General features: G+C 50.5%; 9 non-coding genes across 9 annotated transcripts; all 9 read left to right on the top strand.

Moving 5' to 3' along the window:
• The first annotated feature begins 46 nt into the window (after window positions 1-46).
• Window positions 47-165, top strand: LOC124757004. The gene has a single exon (XR_007012340.1). It is a non-coding gene; the product is annotated as a 5S ribosomal RNA (ribosomal RNA).
• Window positions 166-1,396: 1,231 nt separating this feature from the next.
• Window positions 1,397-1,515, top strand: LOC124757007. Its single transcript, XR_007012342.1, has one exon. It is a non-coding gene; the product is annotated as a 5S ribosomal RNA (ribosomal RNA).
• Window positions 1,516-2,743: 1,228 nt separating this feature from the next.
• Window positions 2,744-2,862, top strand: LOC124757008. Its single transcript, XR_007012343.1, has one exon. It is a non-coding gene; the product is annotated as a 5S ribosomal RNA (ribosomal RNA).
• Window positions 2,863-4,095: 1,233 nt separating this feature from the next.
• Window positions 4,096-4,214, top strand: LOC124757009. Its single transcript, XR_007012344.1, has one exon. It is a non-coding gene; the product is annotated as a 5S ribosomal RNA (ribosomal RNA).
• Window positions 4,215-5,447: 1,233 nt separating this feature from the next.
• On the top strand, window positions 5,448-5,566 carry LOC124757010. The gene has a single exon (XR_007012345.1). It is a non-coding gene; the product is annotated as a 5S ribosomal RNA (ribosomal RNA).
• Window positions 5,567-6,797: 1,231 nt separating this feature from the next.
• Window positions 6,798-6,916, top strand: LOC124757011. The gene has a single exon (XR_007012346.1). It is a non-coding gene; the product is annotated as a 5S ribosomal RNA (ribosomal RNA).
• Window positions 6,917-8,144: 1,228 nt separating this feature from the next.
• Window positions 8,145-8,263, top strand: LOC124756982. The gene has a single exon (XR_007012329.1). It is a non-coding gene; the product is annotated as a 5S ribosomal RNA (ribosomal RNA).
• Window positions 8,264-9,969: 1,706 nt separating this feature from the next.
• LOC124757012 lies at window positions 9,970-10,088 on the top strand. Its single transcript, XR_007012347.1, has one exon. It is a non-coding gene; the product is annotated as a 5S ribosomal RNA (ribosomal RNA).
• Window positions 10,089-11,321: 1,233 nt separating this feature from the next.
• On the top strand, window positions 11,322-11,440 carry LOC124757013. Its single transcript, XR_007012348.1, has one exon. It is a non-coding gene; the product is annotated as a 5S ribosomal RNA (ribosomal RNA).
• The last annotated feature ends 1,104 nt before the right edge of the window (window positions 11,441-12,544 follow it).

Raw genomic sequence — 12,544 nt, forward strand, 5'->3', positions numbered from 1 at the left:
AGAAGGGGCGAAGGCTTCCTCTGCCGTGCGGCCACATTATAAGGACGCCAACGGCCATACCATGTTGAATACACCGGTTCTCGTCCGATCACCGAAGTTAAGCAACATCGGGCCCGGTTAGTACTTGGATGGGTGACCGCCTGGGAACACCGGGTGCTGTTGGCTCTATCTCATTTTTTAATTTTTGCGTCGCTACACCTGCCAGCCCTCTTTTTCATACTAACTTTCAGGTGTGACAAAGATGCTTCCACAAGCATTTTAAAGTACTGTACTAAACGTAAGACACGAAATTGCAGTAATGAACTCAGTTTGAGCAAGAATGCGCGGAGGAAGAGTGCTAGGAAGTCGTTGGAATTAACGAAACACTACGAATCGACAGATGTGTCCTTGAAACGCGTCAGAGCCAACTGTTTTGTAGCGGCGCTAAATTCGAAAAACTAACTAAATACATAAATTAAAAAAAAAAAAAAAAAAACAGCCGTTCTCGTCCGATCACCGAAGATAAGCAACAACGTTAGTATTCGGATCGGCGACCGCCTGGGAACTCTGGCTGTCTTCATTTTTTGCTTTTTTGTCGCTACCCCTGCCAGCCCTCTTTTCATGCTACCTTTCTTGTGTGACGAAGATGCGTCCATACTGATTTTAAACTATCGTAAGATGCGATATTAAGGAACTCCGTTTGAAGAAGAGTGTGCCAAGGAAGATTAGCAAAGTGTGTCTGCAAATAACGAAACAGTATGAAACGACAGAAATGTTGTGAAACACGTCCGGGCATATTGTTTTGTAGCAGTGCACATCTGCAAATTTGTAAACAAAAATTTATCTTTCGCCTCTAGAGGAGATGGATGCTTTGTTGAACCTCCTGTGTCCTCTGTCCGTGTTTTCGCACCTTTCCAGCGCAGCGCTGCTCTACTCTAGTAGCTCCGAACGGCCGCACACGGCGTCTCGGACACGCCGGTTCGGCCCGCGCCCATCTCGCAGATGTTTGTCGTGCTTGTGCGGTCATATGGAGCGCGACCCGAGCGGCAGCGAGCGGCAGTCGAGCAAAGTCGGGACGGAAGGGAAGGGGAGGGGACACGACAGGCGAGGATGCAACGCGCAAATTACGCAAATTTCTGGAAGCGCGGCGCGTGTCAGCCAGGTGAGAAAGCTTCCGCCGGTCCAGCAGGACACTGCCACACCCCGCGCAGGCCCCCCCTCCCCCCGCCCGACGCCCGGCCCTGCGCCGGATAACAAGAAATGACAGGCGGCGCAACGAGCAGCCTGTGTTGTGCGTGTCACCCACGTGGCGGTGGAAGGACGTGCTTTGCGTCAAATGTGCCACGGAAAACGGCGATTGCGTGTGTTGGGAGAAGGGGCGAAGGCTTCCTCTGCCGTGCGGCCACATTATAAGGACGCCAACGGCCATACCATGTTGAATACACCGGTTCTCGTCCGATCACCGAAGTTAAGCAACATCGGGCCCGGTTAGTACTTGGATGGGTGACCGCCTGGGAACACCGGGTGCTGTTGGCTCTATCTCATTTTTTAATTTTTGCGTCGCTACACCTGCCAGCCCTCTTTTTCATACTAACTTTCAGGTGTGACAAAGATGCTTCCACAAGCATTTTAAAGTACTGTACTAAACGTAAGACACGAAATTGCAGTAATGAACTCAGTTTGAGCAAGAATGCGCGGAGGAAGAGTGCTAGGAAGTCGTTGGAATTAACGAAACACTACGAATCGACAGATGTGTCCTTGAAACGCGTCAGAGCCAACTGTTTTGTAGCGGCGCTAAATTCGAAAAACTAACTAAATACATAAATTAAAAAAAAAAAAAAAACAGCCGTTCTCGTCCGATCACCGAAGATAAGCAACAACGTTAGTATTCGGATCGGCGACCGCCTGGGAACTCTGGCTGTCTTCATTTTTTGCTTTTTTGTCGCTACCCCTGCCAGCCCTCTTTTCATGCTACCTTTCTTGTGTGACGAAGATGCGTCCATACTGATTTTAAACTATCGTAAGATGCGATATTAAGGAACTCCGTTTGAAGAAGAGTGTGCCAAGGAAGATTAGCAAAGTGTGTCTGCAAATAACGAAACAGTATGAAACGACAGAAATGTTGTGAAACACGTCCGGGCATATTGTTTTGTAGCAGTGCACATCTGCAAATTTGTAAACAAAAATTTATCTTTCGCCTCTAGAGGAGATGGATGCTTTGTTGAACCTCCTGTGTCCTCTGTCCGTGTTTTCGCACCTTTCCAGCGCAGCGCTGCTCTACTCTAGTAGCTCCGAACGGCCGCACACGGCGTCTCGGACACGCCGGTTCGGCCCGCGCCCATCTCGCAGATGTTTGTCGTGCTTGTGCGGTCATATGGAGCGCGACCCGAGCGGCAGCGAGCGGCAGTCGAGCAAAGTCGGGACGGAAGGGAAGGGGAGGGGACACGACAGGCGAGGATGCAACGCGCAAATTACGCAAATTTCTGGAAGCGCGGCGCGTGTCAGCCAGGTGAGAAAGCTTCCGCCGGTCCAGCAGGACACTGCCACACCCCGCGCAGGCCCCCCCTCCCCCCGCCCGACGCCCGGCCCTGCGCCGGATAACAAGAAATGACAGGCGGCGCAACGAGCAGCCTGTGTTGTGCGTGTCACCCACGTGGCGGTGGAAGGACGTGCTTTGCGTCAAATGTGCCACGGAAAACGGCGATTGCGTGTGTTGGGAGAAGGGGCGAAGGCTTCCTCTGCCGTGCGGCCACATTATAAGGACGCCAACGGCCATACCATGTTGAATACACCGGTTCTCGTCCGATCACCGAAGTTAAGCAACATCGGGCCCGGTTAGTACTTGGATGGGTGACCGCCTGGGAACACCGGGTGCTGTTGGCTCTATCTCATTTTTTAATTTTTGCGTCGCTACACCTGCCAGCCCTCTTTTTCATACTAACTTTCAGGTGTGACAAAGATGCTTCCACAAGCATTTTAAAGTACTGTACTAAACGTAAGACACGAAATTGCAGTAATGAACTCAGTTTGAGCAAGAATGCGCGGAGGAAGAGTGCTAGGAAGTCGTTGGAATTAACGAAACACTACGAATCGACAGATGTGTCCTTGAAACGCGTCAGAGCCAACTGTTTTGTAGCGGCGCTAAATTCGAAAAACTAACTAAATACATAAATTAAAAAAAAAAAAAAAAAAAAACAGCCGTTCTCGTCCGATCACCGAAGATAAGCAACAACGTTAGTATTCGGATCGGCGACCGCCTGGGAACTCTGGCTGTCTTCATTTTTTGCTTTTTTGTCGCTACCCCTGCCAGCCCTCTTTTCATGCTACCTTTCTTGTGTGACGAAGATGCGTCCATACTGATTTTAAACTATCGTAAGATGCGATATTAAGGAACTCCGTTTGAAGAAGAGTGTGCCAAGGAAGATTAGCAAAGTGTGTCTGCAAATAACGAAACAGTATGAAACGACAGAAATGTTGTGAAACACGTCCGGGCATATTGTTTTGTAGCAGTGCACATCTGCAAATTTGTAAACAAAAATTTATCTTTCGCCTCTAGAGGAGATGGATGCTTTGTTGAACCTCCTGTGTCCTCTGTCCGTGTTTTCGCACCTTTCCAGCGCAGCGCTGCTCTACTCTAGTAGCTCCGAACGGCCGCACACGGCGTCTCGGACACGCCGGTTCGGCCCGCGCCCATCTCGCAGATGTTTGTCGTGCTTGTGCGGTCATATGGAGCGCGACCCGAGCGGCAGCGAGCGGCAGTCGAGCAAAGTCGGGACGGAAGGGAAGGGGAGGGGACACGACAGGCGAGGATGCAACGCGCAAATTACGCAAATTTCTGGAAGCGCGGCGCGTGTCAGCCAGGTGAGAAAGCTTCCGCCGGTCCAGCAGGACACTGCCACACCCCGCGCAGGCCCCCCCTCCCCCCGCCCGACGCCCGGCCCTGCGCCGGATAACAAGAAATGACAGGCGGCGCAACGAGCAGCCTGTGTTGTGCGTGTCACCCACGTGGCGGTGGAAGGACGTGCTTTGCGTCAAATGTGCCACGGAAAACGGCGATTGCGTGTGTTGGGAGAAGGGGCGAAGGCTTCCTCTGCCGTGCGGCCACATTATAAGGACGCCAACGGCCATACCATGTTGAATACACCGGTTCTCGTCCGATCACCGAAGTTAAGCAACATCGGGCCCGGTTAGTACTTGGATGGGTGACCGCCTGGGAACACCGGGTGCTGTTGGCTCTATCTCATTTTTTAATTTTTGCGTCGCTACACCTGCCAGCCCTCTTTTTCATACTAACTTTCAGGTGTGACAAAGATGCTTCCACAAGCATTTTAAAGTACTGTACTAAACGTAAGACACGAAATTGCAGTAATGAACTCAGTTTGAGCAAGAATGCGCGGAGGAAGAGTGCTAGGAAGTCGTTGGAATTAACGAAACACTACGAATCGACAGATGTGTCCTTGAAACGCGTCAGAGCCAACTGTTTTGTAGCGGCGCTAAATTCGAAAAACTAACTAAATACATAAATTAAAAAAAAAAAAAAAAAAAAACAGCCGTTCTCGTCCGATCACCGAAGATAAGCAACAACGTTAGTATTCGGATCGGCGACCGCCTGGGAACTCTGGCTGTCTTCATTTTTTGCTTTTTTGTCGCTACCCCTGCCAGCCCTCTTTTCATGCTACCTTTCTTGTGTGACGAAGATGCGTCCATACTGATTTTAAACTATCGTAAGATGCGATATTAAGGAACTCCGTTTGAAGAAGAGTGTGCCAAGGAAGATTAGCAAAGTGTGTCTGCAAATAACGAAACAGTATGAAACGACAGAAATGTTGTGAAACACGTCCGGGCATATTGTTTTGTAGCAGTGCACATCTGCAAATTTGTAAACAAAAATTTATCTTTCGCCTCTAGAGGAGATGGATGCTTTGTTGAACCTCCTGTGTCCTCTGTCCGTGTTTTCGCACCTTTCCAGCGCAGCGCTGCTCTACTCTAGTAGCTCCGAACGGCCGCACACGGCGTCTCGGACACGCCGGTTCGGCCCGCGCCCATCTCGCAGATGTTTGTCGTGCTTGTGCGGTCATATGGAGCGCGACCCGAGCGGCAGCGAGCGGCAGTCGAGCAAAGTCGGGACGGAAGGGAAGGGGAGGGGACACGACAGGCGAGGATGCAACGCGCAAATTACGCAAATTTCTGGAAGCGCGGCGCGTGTCAGCCAGGTGAGAAAGCTTCCGCCGGTCCAGCAGGACACTGCCACACCCCGCGCAGGCCCCCCCTCCCCCCGCCCGACGCCCGGCCCTGCGCCGGATAACAAGAAATGACAGGCGGCGCAACGAGCAGCCTGTGTTGTGCGTGTCACCCACGTGGCGGTGGAAGGACGTGCTTTGCGTCAAATGTGCCACGGAAAACGGCGATTGCGTGTGTTGGGAGAAGGGGCGAAGGCTTCCTCTGCCGTGCGGCCACATTATAAGGACGCCAACGGCCATACCATGTTGAATACACCGGTTCTCGTCCGATCACCGAAGTTAAGCAACATCGGGCCCGGTTAGTACTTGGATGGGTGACCGCCTGGGAACACCGGGTGCTGTTGGCTCTATCTCATTTTTTAATTTTTGCGTCGCTACACCTGCCAGCCCTCTTTTTCATACTAACTTTCAGGTGTGACAAAGATGCTTCCACAAGCATTTTAAAGTACTGTACTAAACGTAAGACACGAAATTGCAGTAATGAACTCAGTTTGAGCAAGAATGCGCGGAGGAAGAGTGCTAGGAAGTCGTTGGAATTAACGAAACACTACGAATCGACAGATGTGTCCTTGAAACGCGTCAGAGCCAACTGTTTTGTAGCGGCGCTAAATTCGAAAAACTAACTAAATACATAAATTAAAAAAAAAAAAAAAAAAACAGCCGTTCTCGTCCGATCACCGAAGATAAGCAACAACGTTAGTATTCGGATCGGCGACCGCCTGGGAACTCTGGCTGTCTTCATTTTTTGCTTTTTTGTCGCTACCCCTGCCAGCCCTCTTTTCATGCTACCTTTCTTGTGTGACGAAGATGCGTCCATACTGATTTTAAACTATCGTAAGATGCGATATTAAGGAACTCCGTTTGAAGAAGAGTGTGCCAAGGAAGATTAGCAAAGTGTGTCTGCAAATAACGAAACAGTATGAAACGACAGAAATGTTGTGAAACACGTCCGGGCATATTGTTTTGTAGCAGTGCACATCTGCAAATTTGTAAACAAAAATTTATCTTTCGCCTCTAGAGGAGATGGATGCTTTGTTGAACCTCCTGTGTCCTCTGTCCGTGTTTTCGCACCTTTCCAGCGCAGCGCTGCTCTACTCTAGTAGCTCCGAACGGCCGCACACGGCGTCTCGGACACGCCGGTTCGGCCCGCGCCCATCTCGCAGATGTTTGTCGTGCTTGTGCGGTCATATGGAGCGCGACCCGAGCGGCAGCGAGCGGCAGTCGAGCAAAGTCGGGACGGAAGGGAAGGGGAGGGGACACGACAGGCGAGGATGCAACGCGCAAATTACGCAAATTTCTGGAAGCGCGGCGCGTGTCAGCCAGGTGAGAAAGCTTCCGCCGGTCCAGCAGGACACTGCCACACCCCGCGCAGGCCCCCCCTCCCCCCGCCCGACGCCCGGCCCTGCGCCGGATAACAAGAAATGACAGGCGGCGCAACGAGCAGCCTGTGTTGTGCGTGTCACCCACGTGGCGGTGGAAGGACGTGCTTTGCGTCAAATGTGCCACGGAAAACGGCGATTGCGTGTGTTGGGAGAAGGGGCGAAGGCTTCCTCTGCCGTGCGGCCACATTATAAGGACGCCAACGGCCATACCATGTTGAATACACCGGTTCTCGTCCGATCACCGAAGTTAAGCAACATCGGGCCCGGTTAGTACTTGGATGGGTGACCGCCTGGGAACACCGGGTGCTGTTGGCTCTATCTCATTTTTTAATTTTTGCGTCGCTACACCTGCCAGCCCTCTTTTTCATACTAACTTTCAGGTGTGACAAAGATGCTTCCACAAGCATTTTAAAGTACTGTACTAAACGTAAGACACGAAATTGCAGTAATGAACTCAGTTTGAGCAAGAATGCGCGGAGGAAGAGTGCTAGGAAGTCGTTGGAATTAACGAAACACTACGAATCGACAGATGTGTCCTTGAAACGCGTCAGAGCCAACTGTTTTGTAGCGGCGCTAAATTCGAAAAACTAACTAAATACATAAATTAAAAAAAAAAAAAAAACAGCCGTTCTCGTCCGATCACCGAAGATAAGCAACAACGTTAGTATTCGGATCGGCGACCGCCTGGGAACTCTGGCTGTCTTCATTTTTTGCTTTTTTGTCGCTACCCCTGCCAGCCCTCTTTTCATGCTACCTTTCTTGTGTGACGAAGATGCGTCCATACTGATTTTAAACTATCGTAAGATGCGATATTAAGGAACTCCGTTTGAAGAAGAGTGTGCCAAGGAAGATTAGCAAAGTGTGTCTGCAAATAACGAAACAGTATGAAACGACAGAAATGTTGTGAAACACGTCCGGGCATATTGTTTTGTAGCAGTGCACATCTGCAAATTTGTAAACAAAAATTTATCTTTCGCCTCTAGAGGAGATGGATGCTTTGTTGAACCTCCTGTGTCCTCTGTCCGTGTTTTCGCACCTTTCCAGCGCAGCGCTGCTCTACTCTAGTAGCTCCGAACGGCCGCACACGGCGTCTCGGACACGCCGGTTCGGCCCGCGCCCATCTCGCAGATGTTTGTCGTGCTTGTGCGGTCATATGGAGCGCGACCCGAGCGGCAGCGAGCGGCAGTCGAGCAAAGTCGGGACGGAAGGGAAGGGGAGGGGACACGACAGGCGAGGATGCAACGCGCAAATTACGCAAATTTCTGGAAGCGCGGCGCGTGTCAGCCAGGTGAGAAAGCTTCCGCCGGTCCAGCAGGACACTGCCACACCCCGCGCAGGCCCCCCCTCCCCCCGCCCGACGCCCGGCCCTGCGCCGGATAACAAGAAATGACAGGCGGCGCAACGAGCAGCCTGTGTTGTGCGTGTCACCCACGTGGCGGTGGAAGGACGTGCTTTGCGTCAAATGTGCCACGGAAAACGGCGATTGCGTGTGTTGGGAGAAGGGGCGAAGGCTTCCTCTGCCGTGCGGCCACATTATAAGGACGCCAACGGCCATACCATGTTGAATACACCGGTTCTCGTCCGATCACCGAAGTTAAGCAACATCGGGCCCGGTTAGTACTTGGATGGGTGACCGCCTGGGAACACCGGGTGCCATCATGTGCCAATCGTAGCATGCCTCTCTGCGACTAATAATCCCCGGCATTCACAAATTTAATCACATAGATGTTTCTGGTTTATAATCCCCTTTTTCGCCTCTGGGTACATATAGCAAACATGCCAAAATAGGTGCATTTCAAATAGCATAGAAGCAAATTTTTAATTTTCCCTTTTTTTTTTCATGTAAATTAAAAAAAAAAAATATATATATATATAGAAATAACGCAAGCTTTGGAATTAAAAGACATAAAAAAAAAAAATCAAACAGGAAAAATCTACATGAAGGACACTCAGTGAATAAACGTGTTGTAACTCGACCAAGAACTATAAAAAGAACAATCAGAACAGAAACCTTGACAGTGAATATCACCGTTCAATAATCAAGTACACCATTTAAATGTAAAGACTTGTAATTGTTACAATTTGTAAATAAAAGTTTATATACGTTACAAAAAAAAAAAAAAAAAAGGTGCTGTTGGCTCTATCTCATTTTTTAATTTTTGCGTCGCTACACCTGCCAGCCCTCTTTTTCATACTAACTTTCAGGTGTGACAAAGATGCTTCCACAAGCATTTTAAAGTACTGTACTAAACGTAAGACACGAAATTGCAGTAATGAACTCAGTTTGAGCAAGAATGCGCGGAGGAAGAGTGCTAGGAAGTCGTTGGAATTAACGAAACACTACGAATCGACAGATGTGTCCTTGAAACGCGTCAGAGCCAACTGTTTTGTAGCGGCGCTAAATTCGAAAAACTAACTAAATACATAAATTAAAAAAAAAAAAAAAACAGCCGTTCTCGTCCGATCACCGAAGATAAGCAACAACGTTAGTATTCGGATCGGCGACCGCCTGGGAACTCTGGCTGTCTTCATTTTTTGCTTTTTTGTCGCTACCCCTGCCAGCCCTCTTTTCATGCTACCTTTCTTGTGTGACGAAGATGCGTCCATACTGATTTTAAACTATCGTAAGATGCGATATTAAGGAACTCCGTTTGAAGAAGAGTGTGCCAAGGAAGATTAGCAAAGTGTGTCTGCAAATAACGAAACAGTATGAAACGACAGAAATGTTGTGAAACACGTCCGGGCATATTGTTTTGTAGCAGTGCACATCTGCAAATTTGTAAACAAAAATTTATCTTTCGCCTCTAGAGGAGATGGATGCTTTGTTGAACCTCCTGTGTCCTCTGTCCGTGTTTTCGCACCTTTCCAGCGCAGCGCTGCTCTACTCTAGTAGCTCCGAACGGCCGCACACGGCGTCTCGGACACGCCGGTTCGGCCCGCGCCCATCTCGCAGATGTTTGTCGTGCTTGTGCGGTCATATGGAGCGCGACCCGAGCGGCAGCGAGCGGCAGTCGAGCAAAGTCGGGACGGAAGGGAAGGGGAGGGGACACGACAGGCGAGGATGCAACGCGCAAATTACGCAAATTTCTGGAAGCGCGGCGCGTGTCAGCCAGGTGAGAAAGCTTCCGCCGGTCCAGCAGGACACTGCCACACCCCGCGCAGGCCCCCCCTCCCCCCGCCCGACGCCCGGCCCTGCGCCGGATAACAAGAAATGACAGGCGGCGCAACGAGCAGCCTGTGTTGTGCGTGTCACCCACGTGGCGGTGGAAGGACGTGCTTTGCGTCAAATGTGCCACGGAAAACGGCGATTGCGTGTGTTGGGAGAAGGGGCGAAGGCTTCCTCTGCCGTGCGGCCACATTATAAGGACGCCAACGGCCATACCATGTTGAATACACCGGTTCTCGTCCGATCACCGAAGTTAAGCAACATCGGGCCCGGTTAGTACTTGGATGGGTGACCGCCTGGGAACACCGGGTGCTGTTGGCTCTATCTCATTTTTTAATTTTTGCGTCGCTACACCTGCCAGCCCTCTTTTTCATACTAACTTTCAGGTGTGACAAAGATGCTTCCACAAGCATTTTAAAGTACTGTACTAAACGTAAGACACGAAATTGCAGTAATGAACTCAGTTTGAGCAAGAATGCGCGGAGGAAGAGTGCTAGGAAGTCGTTGGAATTAACGAAACACTACGAATCGACAGATGTGTCCTTGAAACGCGTCAGAGCCAACTGTTTTGTAGCGGCGCTAAATTCGAAAAACTAACTAAATACATAAATTAAAAAAAAAAAAAAAAAAAAACAGCCGTTCTCGTCCGATCACCGAAGATAAGCAACAACGTTAGTATTCGGATCGGCGACCGCCTGGGAACTCTGGCTGTCTTCATTTTTTGCTTTTTTGTCGCTACCCCTGCCAGCCCTCTTTTCATGCTACCTTTCTTGTGTGACGAAGATGCGTCCATACTGATTTTAAACTATCGTAAGATGCGATATTAAGGAACTCCGTTTGAAGAAGAGTGTGCCAAGGAAGATTAGCAAAGTGTGTCTGCAAATAACGAAACAGTATGAAACGACAGAAATGTTGTGAAACACGTCCGGGCATATTGTTTTGTAGCAGTGCACATCTGCAAATTTGTAAACAAAAATTTATCTTTCGCCTCTAGAGGAGATGGATGCTTTGTTGAACCTCCTGTGTCCTCTGTCCGTGTTTTCGCACCTTTCCAGCGCAGCGCTGCTCTACTCTAGTAGCTCCGAACGGCCGCACACGGCGTCTCGGACACGCCGGTTCGGCCCGCGCCCATCTCGCAGATGTTTGTCGTGCTTGTGCGGTCATATGGAGCGCGACCCGAGCGGCAGCGAGCGGCAGTCGAGCAAAGTCGGGACGGAAGGGAAGGGGAGGGGACACGACAGGCGAGGATGCAACGCGCAAATTACGCAAATTTCTGGAAGCGCGGCGCGTGTCAGCCAGGTGAGAAAGCTTCCGCCGGTCCAGCAGGACACTGCCACACCCCGCGCAGGCCCCCCCTCCCCCCGCCCGACGCCCGGCCCTGCGCCGGATAACAAGAAATGACAGGCGGCGCAACGAGCAGCCTGTGTTGTGCGTGTCACCCACGTGGCGGTGGAAGGACGTGCTTTGCGTCAAATGTGCCACGGAAAACGGCGATTGCGTGTGTTGGGAGAAGGGGCGAAGGCTTCCTCTGCCGTGCGGCCACATTATAAGGACGCCAACGGCCATACCATGTTGAATACACCGGTTCTCGTCCGATCACCGAAGTTAAGCAACATCGGGCCCGGTTAGTACTTGGATGGGTGACCGCCTGGGAACACCGGGTGCTGTTGGCTCTATCTCATTTTTTAATTTTTGCGTCGCTACACCTGCCAGCCCTCTTTTTCATACTAACTTTCAGGTGTGACAAAGATGCTTCCACAAGCATTTTAAAGTACTGTACTAAACGTAAGACACGAAATTGCAGTAATGAACTCAGTTTGAGCAAGAATGCGCGGAGGAAGAGTGCTAGGAAGTCGTTGGAATTAACGAAACACTACGAATCGACAGATGTGTCCTTGAAACGCGTCAGAGCCAACTGTTTTGTAGCGGCGCTAAATTCGAAAAACTAACTAAATACATAAATTAAAAAAAAAAAAAAAAAAAAACAGCCGTTCTCGTCCGATCACCGAAGATAAGCAACAACGTTAGTATTCGGATCGGCGACCGCCTGGGAACTCTGGCTGTCTTCATTTTTTGCTTTTTTGTCGCTACCCCTGCCAGCCCTCTTTTCATGCTACCTTTCTTGTGTGACGAAGATGCGTCCATACTGATTTTAAACTATCGTAAGATGCGATATTAAGGAACTCCGTTTGAAGAAGAGTGTGCCAAGGAAGATTAGCAAAGTGTGTCTGCAAATAACGAAACAGTATGAAACGACAGAAATGTTGTGAAACACGTCCGGGCATATTGTTTTGTAGCAGTGCACATCTGCAAATTTGTAAACAAAAATTTATCTTTCGCCTCTAGAGGAGATGGATGCTTTGTTGAACCTCCTGTGTCCTCTGTCCGTGTTTTCGCACCTTTCCAGCGCAGCGCTGCTCTACTCTAGTAGCTCCGAACGGCCGCACACGGCGTCTCGGACACGCCGGTTCGGCCCGCGCCCATCTCGCAGATGTTTGTCGTGCTTGTGCGGTCATATGGAGCGCGACCCGAGCGGCAGCGAGCGGCAGTCGAGCAAAGTCGGGACGGAAGGGAAGGGGAGGGGACACGACAGGCGAGGATGCAACGCGCAAATTACGCAAATTTCTGGAAGCGCGGCGCGTGTCAGCCAGGTGAGAAAGCTTCCGCCGGTCCAGCAGGACACTGCCACACCCCGCGCAGGCCCCCCCTCCCCCCGCCCGACGCCCGGCCCTGCGCCGGATAACAAGAAATGACAGGCGGCGCAACGAGCAGCCTGT

Source organism: Schistocerca piceifrons, unplaced genomic scaffold, assembly GCF_021461385.2.
Source record: "Schistocerca piceifrons isolate TAMUIC-IGC-003096 unplaced genomic scaffold, iqSchPice1.1 HiC_scaffold_541, whole genome shotgun sequence".
NCBI classification, from domain to species: domain Eukaryota; kingdom Metazoa; phylum Arthropoda; class Insecta; order Orthoptera; family Acrididae; genus Schistocerca; species Schistocerca piceifrons.